Here is a 21381-nt window from a genome sequence, read left to right as displayed (position 1 = left end):
ATTCTAATACATGTGCTGAACTCCTGTGCCTTTCCCCAGGTGGAGATCTTCTGGTGAGACTCTGCCAGAACTGATTCCTCAGGGATAGGTGACCCAGTGGCTAGTGACTCCCTCGACAGCTTCTCTAATACCACTGCCTCTACTGAATTAGTGTTTCCTGGAGTATGATAAGACCAGAACTTCTATACTACAGAACCTGTTGGTCATCACAGAAGTTACTGACTCCTGTCATGAATGGACTTACAACAGTAACTAGTAATAGCTAGCAATAGCTCTCCAAGATTATGAAATCAGCTTTTTTGTGGTGAATGACTTATCACAGTTTAATAGAATATGGAATTGATTATAAGCAGTCTTGACAACTTTGGTTTGCCCTTTTTTTTTAAATAATGCAGTACAAAAATGTACAACATACGTCTGAAGAAGAATTAATCTCAGAACAATTAATTAATTAGAATGAGAAGAACAATTTCTCATCCTCAAATGTAATTCACTGTTAATGACCCTTAGACTGTTCTGTTGCTAGATTTTTACTATTATTATTGTAGAATGTCAAATTTCAGTTGTAGTTCACTGTTATTGACTCAGACTGTACAGTTGCTAGATTTTATTATTATTGTAGAATGCAGATTTTTTTTTACTGTAGAATGCTGTAAAAAGTTGTATGACTTCTTTGCTTTGTCTATGTATATGCTAATATGTTTGTTATTGTTACTGGAGCTTTTCACCCCGGGCCGATACTAAAAATGGGCTCTTTTTAGGCCCAGTGGACTTCCCTGGTCATCAAACTGAAATAAATAAATAAATAAATAAATAAAATACAAATAAATAAATAAATAAGTACATAATCACCCTGCATGAATGTCACTGTCAGGGGTTTAACCTATCCCGAACCTAACATAGAGTTGTACAACAGGATGAGAGAGTGCATAAATGAGAACAGCCTTAGTGTCAACATCTGTAAGTATTCCATCTCCCAGGCACCAGTGACAAACAAACAAAGAAAATTGCTTATAAAACAGACAAGTCACAAGGTAGTGGTGCACTTCTTTCTGTACCTGTGAGTGTCACTGCTTCTGAGCTAGCGATCTGCCGGTTTCTTACTGGGACTCATCAGTGCCTTCCCAAGGTACTAGATCATTCCTCACAGCACAAACCCACAAATCACTGTAATTACTAATATGTAGTAGAAAGACTATAGTGACTAATGATATAGGGCTTTCAGGATACAGACATCTATGTAATTATAGCGAAGTGTTATTCATGGCTCCCTATTGTGATGTCGGCACTCAAAATGCTGAGTGCCGACACGTAGGAAAAAAACATCAAAACAGCAGGAGAACAATGAATCTTGAACATCAGTCTAATCTTTTAAAGTTCTTTTTTGCAGGGGGCTAGCCCCCACACCTCCAAACTTACATATATTAACTCTGAGATTGCCATACCTCAGAGAAAAGGAAATATCCAGAGACATGGCCACTTTGGACGAAGTACATGTAAATCCATTTTTTAGCATTCCATCTCTGTGTTCCCAGCATTTCATCTGGTTACTGTTATTCATCTGTATCTAAGTAATATGCTCACTGTCAAGATGACATGAGGTGGCCACAGGCATTGTGTCCAAGCACCCCAGACCCCCTATTAACAGGTTCTTATCTAGTGCTGATTTCACTGCATCTAGAGCTGTGGCAGGAGCACCCAGCTTGACCATGAAAGTGTCGCCACTAGGGTTCTTCCTTGAGTGTTCATCATTACTGTATTTTTTTGGGGGGGGTACATGTTTTTGGCTTCCCATAGCTGATCAACAGCTGCTCCCAAGTTCTCTTCTAGTTCACCAGTCTATTAGACCTACCTTAGCCTCCCCCAATTCTGACCCATTTCTAGAGCCAATGAGGAGCACATGGAACCTGGAAAATGTCATACTGCTGTCAGGGTGAGGAATGTTGTTTTGAGCAGGAAGCTTGTCTTATCTCTGTATAATGTTAACAATCTATACATATATGTGAACACAATAAATAAATATAGATATGGATATATATATAAAAAAAAAAATATATATATATATATATATATATATATATATATATACATAGATATAGGGCAGCTGATTGAATGACCAGCTATGCTGACATCCAAAATATCAATGTTGTTATGTGACATCAACAAACTTTGACACATACTGTGCATGCTCCGGGATTACCCAGGAGTGGACTAAACCAAATGCAAGGGTTTTTGCTGCATTCCACCTGCTAATTATAAATATTAACTCAGATATTGTACAATCCCTGGGGAAATGAAATATTCCCCTACCAGTGTATTGTATCGCATGCATCTGTCAACTATTTATTTGCATCAACTAAATGGTATCAACCAAACAGAACACAGCCATTCCACCCACTGCCCGCAAACTGTGTGTGTGTGTGTGTGTGTGTGTGTGTGTGTGTGTGTGTGTGTGTGTGTGTGTGTGTGTGTGTGTGTGTGTGTGTGTGTGTGTGTGTGTGTGTGTGTGTGTGTGTGTGTGTGTGTGTGTGTATGTATATATATATATATATATATATATATATATATATATATATATATATATATATATATATATGTATGTATATACCTACCATTCATAAGAGCAATCACTCATATGAGTGAACATTTGTTGTGACTACTTTTAAGAGCAAACACTTTCCAGATAGTTGGTTTAAGTTTACTTGTATTATTTCAGCCTGCCAACTATTTTCTGTGTCAGATTGCATTGCAGCGGGGTCTGTGAATATGCCCTTACTCCACCGTTGTGTGATCTCAGAGTTGGTATATTTCATTAGCAGTGTGTGTGTTGGGTACAGTGGGACTTACCCACTTCAAAAAATATTAATTTTGGTTTTGGTAGACTTCTATCATGTTAGATTTGCACTAAAGTGATCTATATTTTTTTTTGTTCACTCTTTGCAGCCTTCCATATTTAATGAGACAATACATTCATCCACAACCCCTTTTCTCATTTTTTGCACATAGGATCAGGGTGTTTCTTCAACAGTGACAATCATCTAGAGCCAAGGTTCACACCACTTTGCAGTCATTCTTCCATATCACAAACTGGCCTACACACTCACACCTATGGTCAATGTACGGTGTCCAATCCACCTACTGCATGTCTTTGGAATGTGGCAGGAAACCTGAGCACCCAGAGGAAACCCACACGAACACAGGGAGGGCATGCAGACTCTGCACAGAAGGCACCCCGACTGAGAATCAAACCAGGAAACCGCGTGCTGTGAGGTGACAATGATATCTACTGCACCACTGTGGCGTCTTAAAAGAGACAATCATATATATAAATATAGATGGGATTAAGGTTAAAAATTGAGACACTCAAAATATTGAACTATAAAACATCAACAGTTCTTAATGCCAACACATCAAAATACTGACACTCAAATGACAACAGAAAACACTCTACTTCTGTTATCATTTTACACTAAAAACACAATAAAATAAAACAAACAAAAATCTCTGAAACCATTGCAATACCATAGAACATAGTTTGTCTGAATAGTAGTAGTGTTACACAAAGAGTTTTTCATAAGGTAAGGTGCTAGGTTAAGGTTAGGGGCAGGGGTTAAGGTAAGCATGGGCAGGTAGGTGGGCTTAGTCATGACCTTGGAATGTGAAAGAACCATACCTCTCAACCTCTTAGTGCAAGACATCTGTACTAAGCCAAAAATAATGAGGGGACAAAGGCCCAAAAATAGGGATGGATTTTAAATATAATAACTCACGCACTCAGGTCACTCCACAACAAGTACAAATATGACTCTGTCATTGTCCACATTGGTGTGAATGACCTGAGATGTACCTCCCTGGACTAAATGAAAAGAGACATGGAAGAGCTCTCCGATCTTGTAGCCCAGGCAGGTATGACCCTAGCCTTGAGTAGCATTCTGCCATCGCCCAGAATGATACCGCAGTACAAGGACAAAATGATTGACTTCAATGATTGGCTAAGCTTCTGGTATCATTCTAAGGGGAGCCAGTATCTGTCTGCTTGTGATGACACGGTCGACAGACCACGATGCTTTGGCACAGATGGCCTGCACCTTTTGCCCCTGGGATTCCAGATACTGGCTAAGGCACTTGCTGCCCCTATAGTGCCTTTTTTAGGCAAGGTTCAAATAACAAATTCACCACCATAACAGGAACAGGCAAGCAATAACTGAGGGTAATGCTACTCAATGCTAGAAGTCTAAATCTCAAAATGCACTCACTTGAGGCACTCCTTAAAATGGAGAACATTGATATCTGTGCAGTGACTGAGACCTGGTTCAAGGCTCCAGAGAGCACCCCTGCAATACCAGGCTGTAACTCATACCACACTTTTCAGCCATGTAACCTGGACCGAAACACCAAAGGCAGAGGTGTGCCCATATTCATTAAGGTTATCCACACCACCAGGCTAGTTGCTCAGCATAATGCATCCGAGGTTATCCAAGTGCAACTAACTCTGGGCAAAACTGCAATCCAAATTGTAGCTTGCTACAGATCCCCCACCATGCCCCAGGATTCCTATTCCTCTTTTCTTGATGTACTGGAAACTACTAGGGTACAACCAAACACCCTAATAATGGGCGACTTCAACTACCCCACCATTAACTGGGAAAACTACTCATGTACCAACTCCTTAGTTCAACACTTTCTGGAATTCATAAACTCCAATGCCCTGGATCAACTTATCCACACCCCCACCAAGGGCATCAATATCCTAGACCTAGTCATTACCAACATGAGTGACTGGTGTTCCACACCTGAAGTCAACTCCTCATTGGTCTCCTTGATATCCACATCCCACCCCCCACCCCCCTTTAAGGAAACCATGGTAAAAAGTTTCTCCAAAGCCAACTTCATGCGTGAACTTCATGACACCCATGCAGATGGGCAATACAGTTACAACTGCTGAGTCCTACACAAATGCACTCTATAAGCACTTACACGAGTGCATGGATTGTGCTATCCCAAACAGAACCAAGATGCTATCCTCCAAAAAAAGGAAGCCAGTCTGGTGATCCCTTGCCATAAACAAACTGTACAACAGAAGGAAGAAACTGTTGCAAAACAGAATAAAATCCCATGAGTGAAGGAGCTCCCTGGTCAGCCTCAGTAAGAAGCTGAGATCCCTTATAAGATCCTCCAAAGCTAGCTATGAAAACAAAATCACCACTAATTCTAAGGACAACCACAAAGCATTCTATAGCTATGTCAGGAATCTTGATGGCAACACCCAGATCTGCTCTGAGTTACAGCACAACGGCACAAAAATTACAGAACCAACTGATATTGCCAGCATCCTGGCAGAGAGGTTCAGTGCTAACTTTACCCCCCCTAAAGGGCCCATATCTATACATGAAGAATGCAGAGTCCCTGTAATCACAACTATGCAGGTAAAAGCTGCACTCTCTAAAGCCAAAAACACAGCATCCATAGGACCGAACAACATCCCAGGCTGCGTTTTACACGAATTTTAGAATGAACTGGCTCCACACTTAAGCACCATGTTCAATAATAGCCTCGCATCAGGCTTGGTGCCCACTGAATGATGCACAGTAACAGTTATCCCACTCCTCAAAGGGGGAGCCACCACTGATCCCGGGAACTATCGACCTATTAGCCTGATGAGCCTGGTCTGCAAGGCTATGGAACGTATCATCATGGAAGTCATAAACAAAGACATTGGTCACCTCCAAACTCTGGATCCCACCCAGTTCGGGTTTGTGAAAGGTAGATCATGCCTCCTGAACCTGATTGATTTCTTTGAGGCAGTCACCAAAGCTGTAGATGAGGGTAAGGTGGTTCACACAACCTATCTTGACATTGCCAAGGCTTTCGACACCATCCCTCATTCTGGAATTATAGGTAAACTCACTAAACTAGGTATAAATCCCAACATCACAAGATGGGTTGCCAACTGGCTCACTGACAGAACCTACACTGTAAAAGTTGCAGACTCCAAATCTGACCTCAAAGCAGTGACAAGTGGAGCACCACAGGGTTCCATCCTGGGACCTCTCCTGTTTGGTATCTATTTCTCTGAAGTACAAACTAACACAGAAGGCCTCTGGCTAACAAAGTTTGCAGATGACTGCAAACTAGGAGCCATAGCCAAGTCCCCAAATGATGTGGACATCCTACAGAAGGGCCTCGCTGAGACAGATGCCTGGTGTCAGAGCCATGGCCTCAAGCTCAGTGCCAAAAAATGCAGTGTCATCCCCTTTGGTAAAAACTCTGTACCCATGAACTACCACATAGGCAGCAATCTAATTAACACAGAATGTGTGATAAGAGACCTTGGGACCCAGGTGGACAGTAGTCTCTCCTTTGATAGTCACATCGCCACAGTAGTCAGGACGTCCTTCTACATGGCACACCTCATCATAAAAGAGTTCTCATCCAGGAAAAAAAGAGGTCATTGTTCCCCTCTACTTGACACTCATTAGACCCATTATAGAGTACAACGCCCCTTTTGGAATGTACCTCCCAAGACATCTGCAGCAGCTGGAAAGGCCACAGAAGTACCTCACAAAGAGGATTACTGGCCTCAAACAAATGCCCTACACTGACCGCCTCAAAAAACTCCAGCTTTACTCATTAGCATATCGCCTACTCTGAGGTGATCTCTGCCTAAGATATAAAGCTATGTCAAACCCAGAGCTGTTGAACATGCTACACCTAAAGAAATCCCAATCCCTCCGAGCTACATGCTCTACAGACCTAAACCTTGTCACCACAATAAACAGGACATGTTGGAGGGATAGATTCCTGTCCCAGAGACTTCCCATACTCTGGAACAGGCTACCCATCTATGTCAAGCAAAGTTCTTCATTAGCACTCTTCAAGAAAAATCTTGATGAGTGGATGGGAAATAGGAAATACACCCCGGGGATCACTTCTGTGTGTCTGCTCATCAGTGGCACAGGCAAATAACTTTCTTGGGTGGCGTAAGCCAGGGAACCTTGTTGGCTAGGCTTATGTAGGCCCTTGGACTGATAGCCTAGTACCTACCTATGAACCTATAAATTAAATATTACTCTTTTAAACTTAGAAAGTTGCTAGAATAACAAGTTTTGCATTCACATGCATTTTCTAAAATGAGAAGTCATTACCTCAAATGGCTGTCATCATTTTGTGAATTCAGCACTCATTGATTTGTCAGAACATCACAAATTTTACGAGGAGCACGCCAAAAAACATGAGACACAAATCTGGACAGTTGAGAGGCTTGGAAAGAACTGTAATTGTTAAAATATATAACAACAATTCACCTGATTAGTCCATACCTCTCAACTTCATTGCACAAGAAATCTGGGCAAAGCCAAAAATAAGTGGGGGGGGGGGGGCAAAGGCCAAAAATAGGGAGACATTTTAAATACTGCTCTTATAAACTTAGAAAGTTGCTAGAATAAAATATTTAGTGGTACAATGCATTTTCTGAACAATATAAAGTCTGAAACTCAAATAAATGTCATTATTTAGTGAAGTCAGTCTTCACTGATTTGCCACAAAAACACAAATTTTATGAGGAACAGACCAAAAATGCAAATCAAAAATCTAGACATTCTGCAAAAATCTGGACAGTTGAGAGGTATGCAGTGACTACTTTAACTCAGTATAAAAACAGTGAGTTAATGGGTAGGGCTTTGATTCACATTCCTCTATATTAACTTCTTAAGTTCAATTAGAAGTTAATGAACAAAAGTGCTAACTACTAAAGCAGTCTTTTTATACTGTAGTTTCATTAACCAGGGCATGCAGTATCTGCCTGTGTTCCTCCTATGTGCCTGAAAAAAAATATATATATAAATGTTTTAATTACTTTTTTGACAAAATGCATTCTTCTTATTTGTATAAGTTAGTCGATGAACTAGGAAATCATTAAAAATCAAAAATACATTTCCTGTAACTGGCTTGTTAAAAGGGTGGTGCTTTTAATCCGATAACTACTGTACCTTTGCAGCTACGTAAAAACATCTTGATTGGGAAAGGTGTTCATTAATGATAAATTCTTGGCTAGGCTTATAAGGGCCTCATGGCCAATAGCCTAGTAACTTCCTATGATCATATGAACAGTTACACATTATAGGACAGCATTCTTTTCATAAAAGCCTGAGGAAATATGCAGTAGGTATGGTTGACCATCCGCGCTGTATATTTCCTCAGGCTTTTAAGGAAAGAATGTTTTTCTATAATGTATAGCTGCATCAGCACACTGTTTAATAACATCTTAGCCAGCAAACGTTTCACTGCACAGAGTCCAGCAAGTAGAAAGACAGGTTGGAATTTTCACAGCCTAGGAGAGAACATGGGAGGAGGCTAGTGCACTTAGGAATGTGAAGCATGTGCCATGAGAAAGAAGCCTGCGCTTAACTGTTTGATCCATTGCCTTGTCTACTTCCCCTGATTAAAACGTTTATGACACAAAGGAATCATAACATGAACTGCATGTCTGAAAGGAAACTGAAGCACTGACACAGACCTAAACACAATTTTCCCATGTGTGACCATTTATAAAAGCACACTTCATAGACTCAAAACAATGGTGTGCTAATGGAATTGTTATCACCCACTAAAATTCGAGACATAGCATTCCTTCCATTGTTTATTACCCTGCGGACGCACTAATCCCGATGGTAAGTAAGGTAGAATCTGAGCCTCAAAGAAAGCAGAATAAATTATCTAGAAATAAAGGGATGCTATAACACAGAGACAGGATAAACTCCTGCTAGAATATGTCAGGAAAAGAAGATATTGTATATCTGGCTAACAGTTAGCAAACTATATATGTAGCCAGATGATTTTAGGGGGTACTTCATAATTAGGGGACAGGCACTGCACAAGCAATTACTACATTTCTGGATGTTTTAGAACAGAGTAGTGTGGAAATGGCAGTTGAGCCAAGTTACTTTTCGCTAGCAGCACGTGTTGGGGTATTAGATGACCACATAGCTTTCACCCTTCAAGCTCAATTGGAACACTACTTCACATAACGTGGAACAAATGAGCAAAATGTGGAACTCTTTCTAACAGTTTACTAACAACTTCAGCTAGGAAGTTCACAGGATAGCTAAAATGTGTTACTTTATACCTGTAAAACAGTATTTTGATGAATTATAACGATTCAGTATTATTTAACATGGATATCGGTTCAAAAATACCTTAACACTAAATGTGTGATAGACCCTTATAATGTGGAACTGTGACATGGACCTTTTAAGACTCAAAATGAGGAACTTTCCTTGTAATGAGGTACACTTGAGAGGTATGGATGACCGAATATATGTCAGTGCTGGTAAGGGGATTCTGTTAGTCTGGTAGAGAGGAAAAAGGATATTATATTCAGTCTGATGATGATGATGATATTTACAGCGAGGATAAGGAAGCCATCTCTGCATCCCTGTGGCATAAGGCAATAATATGAAGAAAAAAAAAAAGAAAGAAAATATGCTGGGACAGAACAGCGAGTGTGACACATAGAAAAGCTAATAATAAAAAAAAAGTCTTATGGATATAGCAAAAAGATAGTGTGCTCCTTTCAGCAACTTTACGATAAAAATACATCAACAAGCAATGAGCACTAGTGCATTTATGAGAGTGAAGCACTCAACATATCTTCAAAAAGTGTGTGCCTGCATACTGCATGAGAAGCAAGGAATTAAGAATATAGCCAAAAAAAAAAAAAAAGAGACAACATAATGAGCGAGTACAAAACATAGTTTATGTTAAGGGATATTGCTGGAAAATACCAGTGTCAGGAAAAATCTGCTTTTTAAAGATCATTTAAACTATAACATCAGTGTGAAAATTCACAAAAAGACTCTGCAAAAATAAGAAGCAGCAGATAAAATAAAAGACTAAAAATGTAGTGAGGAGGGCAGGCGTACCTGCGTACCTCTCACCCTCCAATGGCAGACATGCCTGCATAACTCTCACCCTCCTAGGGCAGGAATACCTGCATAACTCTCACCCTCCGAGGGCAGGAATACCTGCATACCTCTCACCCTCTGAGGGCAGGCATATTTGCGTACCTCTCACCCTCCAATGGCAGACATACCTGCATACCTCTCACCCTCCGAGGGCAGGAATACCTGCATACCTCTCACCCTCTGATGGCAGATAAGTTCATAGGTTCATAGGTTCATACTAGGCTATCTGCCCTAGGGCATTTATAAGCCTAGCCAGAGTGTGTTTGGCTTTCGCCACCCATTTTAAATTAATTTTGCTATGCCCTTTTTTGAGGTTAGTATACTGTGCCTCTGTCTAACAGTGACACAGAAGTGATACCCGGGGTAAACCTACGATCTCCCATCCACTCATCAAGATTCCTCTTGAAGAGAGTCAATGAGGGACTCTGCCTAACCTGGACTGGGATTTTATTCCAGAGTGAAGGGAACCTCTGGGTTATGAATCTGTCCCTCCAGCATGTCCTATTTATTTCAGTGCTGAGGTTCACGTCTCTTGAGTGCGTAGCTCGATGGGATTTGGATTTTCTGAGGTGCAGCATGTCCATTAATTCCGGGTTGGACATGGCTTTATACGTCAGGCACAGATCGCCTCTGAGCAGGCGGTATGACACTGAGTAGAGCTGGAGTTTCTTTAACCGGGCAGCATATGGCATCTGTTTGAGCCCTTTGATCCTCTTGGTGAGGTACTTTTGGGGTCTTTCCAGTTGCTGCAGGTGTCTGGTAAGGTACATCCCAAAAGGGGCATTGTACTCAATTATGGGCCTGATGAGGGATGAGTAAAGAGGCACGATGACCTCCCCTGATCTAGATGTAAATCCCTTCATGATTAGGTGGGCTATATAAAATGTTTTTCTAACCACTTTGGCCATGTGGTTGTCAAATGAGAGATTGCTATCAACTTGGGTCCCCAGGTCCCTAATTACTTCTTCTGTACTTAATAGATTACCACCTATGTGGTAATTTGTGGGCACTGTTTTTGCCAAAGGGGATGACAATACACTTTTTGGCGTTTAGCTTGAGGCCATGGCTCTGGCACCAGTTGTCTGTTTCTATGAGGCCCTTTTGGAGGATGCTTGTGTCGGCTGGAGAGTCGATTATGGCACCCAGTTTGCAGTCATCTGCGAACTTGGTCAGCCGCAGTCCTTCTGTGTTGGCCTGTACCTCTGAGAAATATATACCGAACAAAAGTCCCAGGACTGAGCCTTGTGGGATGCTATTTGTAACTGGTTTGGAGTCTGACATGGCTCCAGCAATTCTAACCATGTGGGTTCTGTCCTTGAGCCAGTTTGCAACCCATCTTGTGACATAGGGGTTTATATTTAAGCTGGTGAGCTTATCTATAATGCCCGAGTGGGGTATTGTATCGAAGGCTTTTGCGAGGTCCAGGTAGGCTGTGTGGACCACCTTCCCCTCGTCAATGGCCTTGGTGACTGTTTCAAAGAAATTGACCAGGTTTAAGAGGCAGGATCTGCCGTTAACAAAGCCAAACTGCATAGGATCCAGTGTCTGTAGGTCCCCAATATCTTTATTTATGAAGTCCATGATGATCCTTTCCATAGCTTTGCAGACCAAGCTAGTCAGGCTTATGGTGCGATAGTTTCCAGGATCTGTTGAGGCACCACCTTTGTGGAGAGGGACCACTGTTGCTGTACGCCACTCTTTGGGTACATATCCTGTAGTAAGGTTGAGATTGAACAGTAGTTTTATGTTTGGGTTTAGCTCTTCTTGGAGTTCATGTAGGACGCAGCCCGGGACACCGTCTGGTCCCAATGATGCTGTGTTTTTTGCTTTGGAGAGGGCAGCTCTTACCTGAGCATCTGAGATGCCAGGGGGGGCAGCACTCTGCTGGGGTAGATATTTGCCCTTTTGGTGGGGGGGGGGGTTTGCGCTGAACTTGTCAGCTAGGTTGTTGGCAATGTCTGTGGGTTCGATGTATTTTTTGTCATTTTGGACTAAATATGAGCATATCTGGGAATTCCCACCCAGGTTCCTAGCATAACTAAAGAAAGCCTTGTGATTATCCTTAGTGTCCTGTGCAATTTTTCTCTCAAAGCTGGCCTTAGATGATTTTATGAGTGCCCGTAGTTTTTTGCTAATACTGATCAGAGATGCCTTCCCTTTTTGGGATTTTGCTCTATCATGTAGTAGCTTCCTCCTTCTATTGTATAGTTTGTTTATGGCTGGGGTCCACCAGACAGGATGTCTGCCTTTGGAGGATTGGGTCTTGGTTTTATTTGGGATTGCATGATCCATGCATTCCTGAAGGTGTTCATAGAATGCGTTTATAAAGGATTCTCCGGTCTGGGCCATATTTTCCACAGGCTCGGGGGCTTTGAAGGATTCCACCTCGGTTTTGAGGAGTGTGAAATTTGCTTTAGAGAAGTTTTTCACTGTGGTTTTCTGGGCAGGGGGTGGGGTCGGGATGTGAATATCCAGGGAGATTAGTTTATGGTCTGATCTTACCAGTGAGGGATACACTTCTGGTCTGGAGCATAGAGTCCCCATGTTGGTGATGATCAGGTCCAGTATGTTTTCCCCTCTTGTGGGAGTGGTAACAGGTTTTTCCATAGCATTTGAGTTTATAAATTCTAGGAACCTTTGGGCTAGGGTGTTGGAGCTAGAGTAATGCTCCCAGTCTATGTTTGGGTAGTTGAAGTCGCCCAATATAATGGTGTTTGGAGAGTCCTTCATATTTTCCAGTGTTCTCAGGAAGGCCGAGTGGGGTTCCTGGGTTTGGGAGGTGGTCTGTAGCAGGCGATAAACTGGAAGGCAGTTTTACCCACTGTTAGTTGCACGTGGATAGTCTCTGATGCTTCGTGCTGTGCCACCAACCTGGAGGTGTGGGTATCTTTGACGAATATTGATACTCCCCCTCCTTTTGTGATTCGGTCCAAGTTTTGGGGCCAAAAAGCATGGTATGAGGTATAACCTGGTAGTGCTGGGGTGCTCTCGGGAGCCTTGAACCAGGTTTCTGTTACAGCACAGATATCGATGTTCTCCATGCTAAGGAGAGTTTCGAGTGTGTGCATCATGAGGTTTAGACTTCTGGCATTGAGTAGCATTACTCTTAGTTTCTTATCCCTTGTGATACCTATGGAGGTGGGTTTGTCTTTTGAGCCTTGCCTAAAAAAGGCACTATGGGGGAAGCAAGAGCCTTTGCCAATATCCGAAAGCCCAGGGGTGACAGGTGCAAGCTGTCCCTAACGAAGCATCGTGGCTTGTCGAGCATGTCATCCCAGGCTGACAGGCATTGGATCCCTTTTGAATGACACCAATACTTAAGCCAATTGTTGAAATTGATCATCTTGTCTTCATATTATGGCATCATTCTTGGTGAGGATAAGATGCTACTCAAGGTCAGGGTCATGCCGGCCTGGGCTACATGCTCAGAGAGCTCCTCTATGTCTCTTTTCATGTAGTCCAGGGAGGTACGTCTCAGGTCATTCACACCAGCATGGACAATGACCGAGTCATATTTGTACTTACCTTGGAGTGACCTGAGTGCTTGTGTTATGTGGCGGATCCTAGCGCCTGACAGGCAGCTCATCATGACCTTCTCCTTGTTCAGCCTGGTGAGCGGGACATCAGTGTGCCTGATGATAGAGTCACCTATTACAAGTGTATCAGGTGTGTTGTTTAGCCTTAAGGGCTGTGACTGTTCGGCACACTGGCTTTGTGAGCTATGTGTTGCATGTGTTTTGTTTTGGGGTAGCGGTTGTTTGGGTGTCTGCTTTGGAGGTCTCTGCTGCTTAGGCAGATTTTTATTTAGAGCCTCCAAGTATGTTTTTGTGTGTTTATGTGTTTGGTTTGCTGTCGTGGTAGGTCTATGTGAGACTGGAATCGTAGTGAGTGTAGTTTCCTTCTCCTCCTGACTGGTTACACCAGTACTGAGTTGAGAGAGCTTAGCCTCCAGTTTGGCTGTATGGTTGCATCTCTCACATGTGTTGGAATTTGTTGGGAGGAGGAGAGGGTTGTCTGTGTACATGAGGCAGTTGTAACATTGCCACAAGATTCCCAGATTCACCAGCTGGACCGTAGAGGAGATTGACAACTGACCTTTGGACATGCTAGAATAGTATTGGGAATTCCTTTATAATTGAAAGAAAGGGCTAATGGGGAACAAGGTACTCAAGGGGAGTTTGTGAGGGTGTAGTGCTTTTAATTTTTTAGTGCTGACTTATATAATTGCTTTAGTGAGCAAGAGCCAGGTAACTTAAATGCAATGTGTTACAGGTAACCTAAATGCAAAAATGACAAACAGTAACTTTTTTTCAAGTGAAACAAGAAAATAAGTACAGTAAGCAGTACAGATATCACTAGGGATCCACAGAAGCACTGAAAAGCTGCGTTTTAGGTGGAATTAGCGTTTCAGGGAAATAACAAGCAAACAAACAACAAGCATACAAACAAAGCTAGACTCAGCAGGCCTGGATCTAGTCTATGCTACAGCAAACAAGGTGTACCAATTTCAGTAAGAAACAGTTCAAATATGCCGGCACTATAAGCCTTTAACCAGAAATTCCCAGCTCAGAAGGACAGAGTCCAGCCTCTCCTCCCACAAGAGTGCAGACCACAAACCTACTTAATGTAAAATAACTGGCCTGAAGCCCAAGTGCTTAAACCAGAACTAATACACTTTTAGAATAACAGACACTGAGCCCTCAATCAGCAGTTCCCAACTTAGAAGGATGTAAGCTACCTGTCCTGCCACCACAGTGCAGGCCTCAAATCTTCCTAATGTAAAACAACTGGTCTGAAGCCCAAGTGCTTAATCCAAAAGACTTAGAATGATAGCTACACTTTAATCAAGTTACTACCAAGCAGTAATAAATACAATTGAATACTTTAAAGAATGCCTGGATTAGTGCTCAAGTTATACAAACAAAGCTAGATTAAGCAGGCCTGGATCTAGTCTATGCTACAGCAAACAAGGTGTACCAATTTCAGTAAGAAGCAGTTCAAATATGCAGGCACTATAAGCCTTTAAACAGAAATTCCCAGCTCAGAAGGGGACTGTTTTTTGCTTACACTGTTTTCTACTTCCTGCTGGAGATCCATGGTGTGCTGCGTGGATTTATCAGTCCAGTTTACCAAGGCTGGTGTGCCTCGCTTGTGTGGATATACTATATTGGGACTTTTATGCCAAATCAGTCGACTTCAAGTCTTTTTTTCCTGTACAGTTGATCATGATATAACAACATTTTGGTGTTTTGGCTTCATCAGTGAAACGCGTATGAGTAGCGTTTGATGTGCTTTACCATCAGTGTTTTTTCACTATATGACTGCAAAACCATTTAAGTGAGTGAATCCACGTTGCTGTAATCTTTTTTTCCATCAGTTCTTATGACTGGGGAATCTATGCAGTTGGTTTGTATTTGGTGTTTGGACTGATTTATTTCATTTGGATGATTCAACGGAATACAACAAGAAAAGGAATGATTTGTGTTATTTTTTCTATGGTATCTGTGTAAGTAGAGCGGGGACATTTTATTGACACACCTTGTGAGACCCTACTGTTTCATTCTTTGTGGTAAGCGAAGGATTAGTGTATGATTTGGTTTACCACTGTCATTTTTTCATTATATGACTGGTGAAACCACTTGAGTGTGCGAATTAACGTTGCTGTACTTTTTATCATCAGCCTTTTTGGGGAAACTATGCAGCTGGCTAGAATATGGTGTTTGGACTGACTTACTCTAATTTTGAATTATTCAACTGAATGCTATTAAAAAGAGAACGATTTGCATTAGTGTCTTCTGTCGCATGTGTGGAAGAAGAGTGTGGCAACTTATTGATACATTTTGTGGAATTTTACTGCCCTATATACTATTTGTCATTTTTGTCTTTTGTGCTTTGAAGGACTCAGTTATTTTATTTTGGACATTAATATTAGGTACTGCCCTATTAGTTATTTAAATCATTGCTTAAATAGGGACAATTTACAGTATTATAAATAAGTAGTTTCTGGATCATGCATATTATTTAAGCTTAGCAATAAGTCAGCTATTTATTAATAACTCTATTTGTTATTGCATTATTTAATAACAAGTTTGTTATCTAAACAACTGAATTCACTATTGCACTATTTTGTCTGAACTATGGTATGTTTTTTGAGGCCATTACAGAAGTCTTTTGGATAACATCACTGATCAATATTCTTTAGTAATAAGAAGGCCTTTGGCATTTGTCTGGCCTCTTAACTATATATTACTCCTTATTTTTGCTTGGTTATTCTAGTTCTTACTATATTTTTTATGACATTAGAGTGATTCCTTTCAATATATTCTAGTAATATTGCACATTTTTTATATTTTTATATGGATATGGATGTTTTGTTAACACACATTCTTGGCTAATAGTTGCCACTCATTTGACTTGGTAATGTGTTTTCACTGAGCCTCTTGATGTTATACTTATTGATGACTATATTTTTTCACTTGATATGCCTTTTTTCATTGGGGATGCCATCTATCCATAGTGATGTTAATGCTTTGCTTTTGTGAATAATCACACCATTATTGTCCAGACTTGGACGTGGCTTGTGACCTCATTTATATGAAAATATTTTTTACATTTACAAATTAGTGTGACTGGTCCAATTGCCATTATTGTCCATTTCTGTTAATAAACAGGACGTGGTGTTGAGTTCTTAGTTGATATAATTCCAACACAATATTTGTTTGTTTATTCACCATGGACCTTAAAAATATTTTCTCTGGTCTATCCTCTGATAGGGAGGACCTGGCAGTATTTGGTATTGGGACATCTTCTCATAGCTCAAATGACCTGAACATTGGTAATTCGTCACAATGTTGTGAAAAATTGTTCTTTGAACTTAATAAACAAATGAGGATGCTCAGGTGTTTTGTATGGCATTTCAAGCTGTTTAAAGCTTATTTAACCAAAGGTATAACCCCAAGAGGTTTGAGGGTCAAAATCCGGCCTTTGGTAGCAGACCCTGATGACATTTTGCTAAATGAGTGGTATTCTATTCAGCAGGAATGTTCTTTAAAATCTGTTGAATCACTTTCTAAATACTACACTAGAATTATTGATAAGGAGTCACCTAGGGTTAGTAAACTTGTTGCCGATTGTGAGGGTTATAAGTATGATAGTGTATTTCCAGGTCTACTATCTAAGCTTAGTTCTGACCACCTCACTTTTGAAGCACAACTAAAGGATAGGAAACTGAAAAAATGTAATCGTGATCAATCTGATTACGAAAGAGGGCAACCCTTTAAACAAACTAAATATGTTAAGTTTGGGAAACCATTGAATATTGATAACCCTCATCTAAAACGCAAGAGGCCAAGATCCATTTAAAAAAACATCATGTTCATGATATATATTCTGATAACACTGATGCAGATATTTCTTCTGGCACTGATATTGACACTATGCACACCATGGATTCCCCTTCACCTAAACGCAACAATCTTGGGAACCCTTTAGGACATGCAGGAGGAGGGGGGGGCAGAAAACACCGCAAAAGTCACAAGCTTACAGAACTTAATGGAAATGCTTATGAACAAATAAATGCTCATGATAATGTATGTAACATTTCTGATACTGTTTTAACTGAGCAACAAATCACTCTTCTTAATAAAGGACTTTCATTTATACCTGTTTTTTTGTTTCAGAGGACATTTTTGCTCAAGATGTAGTACATTTTTGTAGATTGATTAACTTAAAGCTATTTTTTCAGGACAAACAATCATTTGGGCAATCACTGGACCTATCTACTGATGGTTTCAAATACCACCCCTCATCTTTTATGCCTCCCATGCATCCATCAGTCAGCTTATTTCAGCATAGTACTCTCAAAGAACTACATTTTAGCTCTAATACAGGATCAGTTTTACCAAACAACATCTCTAAACTTGATATGGCATGTTTGGAGGAGCTTGTTAACAACAAACAAATAGTAATATTAAAGCTGATAAAGGAGGAGCTGTTGTGGCAATGAATTGGATGGATTATGATAAAGAAGCACATAGACAGCTTGATAATGCTAGGTATTATACCAGGATGCCTCTTGATCCGACTTCTATGTTTAAACAGCAAATTGATATATTTTTGAATTCGGCTGTTGAAAATTGTATTATTACACCTAATACTTTGAAACATCTTACCATTTCTGATCCAGCCAGGCAATATATCTACTTTTTACCAAAAATTCATAAAGATCTTGTACATCCACCGGGTAGACCCATTGCAGCGGGTACTGGCTCTCTTACTGAACCTTTGTCTGAATACTTGACCAAACATCTCAAACCTCTACTCTCATGGGTCAGATCCAGAATACAAGACACCTCATAGTTTCTCAGTATTATCAATGACATGCAGATCGAAAAAGACTGGTGGCTTTGCACCCTTGATGTGAGTTCATTGTACACCAGTATACCTCATTGGGCAGGGTTGGATGCCATCGAATACTGGTTGGAAAAATCCAATATGTACAAACCTGGCTTTAATACATTTTTGAGCATTTTAACAGAACATGTGCTAACTAAGAATGTGTTCTTCTATGACAAACAGTGCTACCTACAAGTTAAGAGCACTGCTATGGGGGCTTCTTTTGCCCCTATTTATGCTGATCTATACATGGCATACATTGAAGATCAGATCATCTATGATGATACGCACAACTTATATCTACCTGAAATTGATATCTGGCGTAGGTATTTGGATGATTGCTGGATGGTGTGGAGGGCTGATATTGAATATCTACATGAATTTGTGGAATACCCGAATGATAACAAATGGGGGTTACACTTTACAATTAATTATGACCAAAATGTTATTACTTTTTTGGATGTTAAGATCACAAGAAATCCTGATAACTCCTTCAACACTGAGGTGTTCAGAAAATTTCCACAATACAACACCTTGCTCCACGCATCCAGCTTTCATCCAAAACATATCGCCAGGAATATTCCTAAGTCTCAGTTTATTCATATGAGACGTAATTGTTCAAATGACAACATTCTTCATTCATACAGCCAGGATTTAGTGCATAGATTTAACAATAGGGGATATCAACCAGGCCATATCACTATTGCTAAAAGGTATGCATCACAATTGAGCAGGGATGATCTGCTGACTTATAAACAGAAACCAGGCTCTTCTTCCGCTTCACTCAGATTTATTACCACTTATGGCAGGAATATTGGACAACTCACTAATATTATTAAAAGAAATTGGAATATTTTGTCCACTGATCCTGCATTGTCTTCTGAGATACCACCAAATTGCTCTTTTTCGTTTAGAAAGGGTAAAAACCTAGTTACTTACTTTAATCATTATAAACACCATTCACAATCAATGTTGTTACAAATCACACAAACCACTTTGCTGGGTGATAAACTTATTGGATGTGTACCTTGTGGCCATTGTACTAATTGTAAACATGTCTTAAAGACCAAAGAATTTTCAAGCAGCAATTGTAGCACTGTATTTGACATAAAATTTTTTGCTAATTGCAATAGCGACTGGATAATTTATATGGTATGCTGCAGTTGCCGCCGTTTCTATGTAGGACAGACATCGAGGCCATTCAAGTTACGCATCTCTGAGCATCTAAGTGATGTCAAATGTAAAAAACCCAGTAATGCGCTCTATAAACACACATTAAAACACCCTACAGCAAGGATTCATTTTTTTTTTGTTATTGACAAAATTCTAGGTGATCGCACAGTGAAATCTGGCTGACATAATAAATTAAATACTAAAGAGAAAAAATGGATAATTAAGTTAGGTGCTCTTTTTTATCCAGGACTTAATGAACATCTTTGAATGTTTTATTTATGTTTTATTCATGAGTTCACCAATCATGTTAGAGTATTTTTGCTTCTAATTAACATTTTTGTATTAAAGGACTTCTATTTTGCTTGCTATTTTATCACACTGAAGAAGGCTAAGCTAACTCTATGCCGAAACCGGTCTGTGAGATCGAAGTCTTTATAATGTCTGATTAATAAATTAATTATTCTCAGCCATCCAGTTGCTGGCTTCATTTTTTCTTTGGATCCCATTTTGCCGTGCAATTTTCTCCGTGCAGGGGACTGTTTTTTGCTTATATTTAGAGAGAAAGCCAGGGGGGAGAGAAACTGTTATAAGTAAGGACATGAGTGAAGAAGGGAGAGTAAAGATCCATAAGGTTTGAAAAGGTGTTTGTTTACATTTAGGGATATTGTTTATCCTGGTGTTGTAGAACACAGTCAGCTTTTGGTTAGGAAGTCTTTCGGAATGGTTTTGAAGGATCAGAGGGAGGGCACTGACTTGATGGACAGAGATAAGGAGTTCCAGGCCTTAGCAACATGGTATGCGTACAGACAATGCCCAGCAGATTTGATATTTTTGTAGTCAGACAGGCATTATTGGACATTGGATTGTAATGACTGACTAGGAGCATAGTTGTGTAGAATCTTATTTAGTGCTGTATACGCAGATGGATTCTTAATAATTTTATAGGTATTAAGAAGCTGTGTATATGTTAGCTGATGGGGTACTTCTAACCAATTTAGGCTTGGTGGTGCTGCGGTAGCGTTGTCGCCTCACAGTAAGACGCTCTCCGGTTTGATTCTCAGCTAGAGCGTCTTCTGCGTGGAGATATGCGTGAATGGGCATACCTTCGTTGATGGTTGTGTGTCAGGGCTGGTAACTCAACACGTAAAAATCAACTACCAATCATTAGCGGACCGGAGTTCCACTGTGGCGACCCCTAGCCGGGAAAAGCCGAAACACAAACAAACAAAGTGCTGTACAGTGGTGTGTACTGAAAGGGGGGTATTTACTGCAAATTTAGCAACTTTGTCACGGCATTGTTTAAGTTTTGATTTTTGTGATGCCTGAAGGTTAGCAAGGATGGGAACACAATATAGAAATGTAGGGAAGAGATAAGTAGTTGCAAATGTATCTTTACTTTTGTCGGTGATAAAGTTTTTAGTTCTGTAAAGCATCTCTAGTTTTTGATGAGTTTTTATTTGCAATTTTGTATATCCAGGATGAATTTAAGATTAACATCCACTATCATCCCTGATAATTTGCTATGAGAATTGACTTCAGTCATTGTATTATCAAGAGAGAGGACTTTAAAATTTGTTTTTTTTTTCATGTGAGAGTGATTTGGGAAATAAAAGTAGTATATTTTTTTTAGAGTTGAGCATGAATTGTGAATTACAAAGCCATGTTTCAGTTGCTGTTAAAACTTCCTCAGTACTTTTTTGGAGGTATGCCATGTTGTCAGATGTGCAAATGAGTGTGGAGTCATCTGTATACTGTATTAGGGAGGCCTGTCATGTGGATGGTGTTGATGAGAATGTTAAAGAGGAGGGGACCAAGGATATTGCCTTGTGGTATACACTTTTAGATATATATA

This window comes from Protopterus annectens, chromosome 16.part0, assembly GCF_019279795.1.
Source record: "Protopterus annectens isolate FY-2018-M chromosome 16.part0, PAN1.0, whole genome shotgun sequence".
Taxonomy (NCBI): Eukaryota; Metazoa; Chordata; order Ceratodontiformes; family Protopteridae; genus Protopterus; species Protopterus annectens.
Note: the sequence above shows the minus strand (reverse complement) of the source record.